Source organism: Strigops habroptila, chromosome 6, assembly GCF_004027225.2.
Source record: "Strigops habroptila isolate Jane chromosome 6, bStrHab1.2.pri, whole genome shotgun sequence".
Classification (NCBI taxonomy): Eukaryota; Metazoa; Chordata; class Aves; order Psittaciformes; family Psittacidae; genus Strigops; species Strigops habroptila.
Genome location: NC_044282.2, coordinates 67,904,540 through 67,906,953, shown reverse-complemented (window position 1 = coordinate 67,906,953; position 2,414 = coordinate 67,904,540).

The window sequence follows — 2,414 nt, the reverse complement described above, 5'->3', positions numbered from 1 at the left end:
GCTTCTCCATCAAAAATCCCCCTGAGGATAAAAAAAACCAAACAAAACAACAAACAAAACACCACCAACAAAAACCATCACAAAACTGCCTGTTTGAATTGCTTATTTTAACATCTCTTTTACATTTGTAGCACTACTGACCAGAGTGCCCGGCATGTGGGAGCAGCACTACACCAGCCAGGGGCACTTGGGAACATCCCAGCCATGTACAGACAAAACCTGAAAGGCTGGATTGGCCCAGAGCAGTTAAAACCCCAAAAGAAAAACTGCAAACTGGCTAAACCTCTCTAGATACATTCATTTTCTCTTTGCCTGCCTCCTCCCAACATATCCACACATGCCTCAGGCCCTGGGGTGGGTTTTGACAGGAGCTCAGGGCACTCCTTCAGCACGTGGATGCTCCTTCTTCCTCATGGAGCTGAAACCTTTTTTGTGTATTCATTTCTCCCACTGCTAATAGCTTTTTTTTTATTTAAGCAGATCCTCAGTTATGCATCCTAACGACGAGCCGTGATTCATGAGCAACAGATGTCAGCACTGGCGCGAACAGAGCGGCATTACTCGCTGCATAGTTTCAGATGCCAAAATAACAACATTTATTAACCATCTCTACTGAGGCCTCAGGAGCTTAGAGGTAGCTTTTATTGCTGGCACACTGAAGGAGAAACAACAACAACAGCAAAAAAAGCAGTGAAGGTATCATTAATAAAACATTTACAAAATGTATGTCAAAGCTTAACTTCCCCTCGATGCACAAAATAATAGAGGAGGGTTGTTTGGGTGGGTCGTTTGGGTTTTTTTTCATGCTGATTTGTTTGGATTTAAAGACTGTTATTATGAGACTCGAGATAGTTTTAAATCACTAAGAAATGCTTTGGTGCTTTTTATTTATTTATTTTAAGGCAATTCTAAAGGTATAATGAAAGGTTTTAATCTTATTCCAGAGGTGTAATTAAAAAAAATCTCAGCTTCTAAGAAGGTCAATATGGGTTGCTGAACCACATTGATTTTTGGAATATTACTGATACACATAGCGATTTCTTTTTTAAAGATAACTTTCATCCCTTCAAGAACTGTGTCAGATATAATTTGATTGGTAAATACCTTGTCTAAATGAAACTCACGCAGTAATTACAGGAGCCTCATCACAAGTTATTGGAAAATTATTCAAAATGTTGCAGCAAGGCTGGGGACAACATAACAGATTTTCTTCTACTTGACATTTTGAACTATGCATTTTCCTGTGAGGGTTACTGGGCACTGGAGGTCCCTGAAGTAGAAACTTGGTGTTACTGAACATCACAGGACTCTGAACACGGATTTGCACCGTACAAGGATTTTAGCTCTGTTTTTGAATTTAGGCTCTTTTACCAAACTGGGGGTTTCTAGTCTGCAAATTAGGGCTGATAATACATTGTCTCATATAGCGTCACCATGCTTGATGCTTAGCAAGCACTTTAGAAACTTTAATTGAAAGAGTCGGGGTGCTTTAATTAATCATCATCATATCGCCCGCAGAGAATACCAAGCTTGGAGGGGGGACCACTGCTATGGATTAGCTGTCTGGTAAATCTGTCCTATTGATTTCAGTTTTCCTTAGCAGGCAAAAACTCAAAAGACTTGGGATTAGTGTTCTACAAGGATGGGTGTGAGGACAAGCTGGCAGCCGGTGTGGAAGGCTCACTCGAAAGGATCACTTGGGTATCATTCAAATACCTTTAGTTTCAGCCTATTCTGGTCTATGGGTGGGGATAGGAGGTCTGACTTGACTGAGCCCCACTTTATAACCAGAAAAAGTAATTTTCCAGTAATGAAACCACCCTGCCAACGCAAAAGCCTGCCTATTGTATCTCTGCCTTAGCCCTTTCATTTTATGGCTTATTTAAACAATCCCATGGGAAACACGTTCATGGCCATACCTTCAAAAGGAAGGAGAGGTGAAAGCATCATTCCCACCAAGGTGAAGGATTCCCAACAGCAGAGCAGCCCGCATGCAATGGGGATACCTTGTAAGCAGCTTTCATTAAATAATAAAACCCAGCTTTCTCCCTTCAGTGATGCTGTGCCTATGGATATGGATCTGAAACATTTTTTATTTACTCATGGTAAATAACACATATGGTTGCAATGATCCTAAAATAAACATCTGCCCCAAAGGATGTGGCCGTCAAGAATGCTGCCTGAGAGATGAGGCCCAGCTGCTGTACATGAGCATCGCCCCCCTGTTTTCAGGGGACAAGTCTGCTTTCACCTCTCTTTGCATGACCAAGGATTACCAAAGATGCTCCTTTAGCTTAAGGAGTAGACACAAAGGGATTTATTCCAGTGCAGCAAATTCATAACCATAACCCTCACTTTACAAAGGTGTTAACAAGCACTGAATCAGGTTAAGAAGCTACCTTTGTAGCTTTATA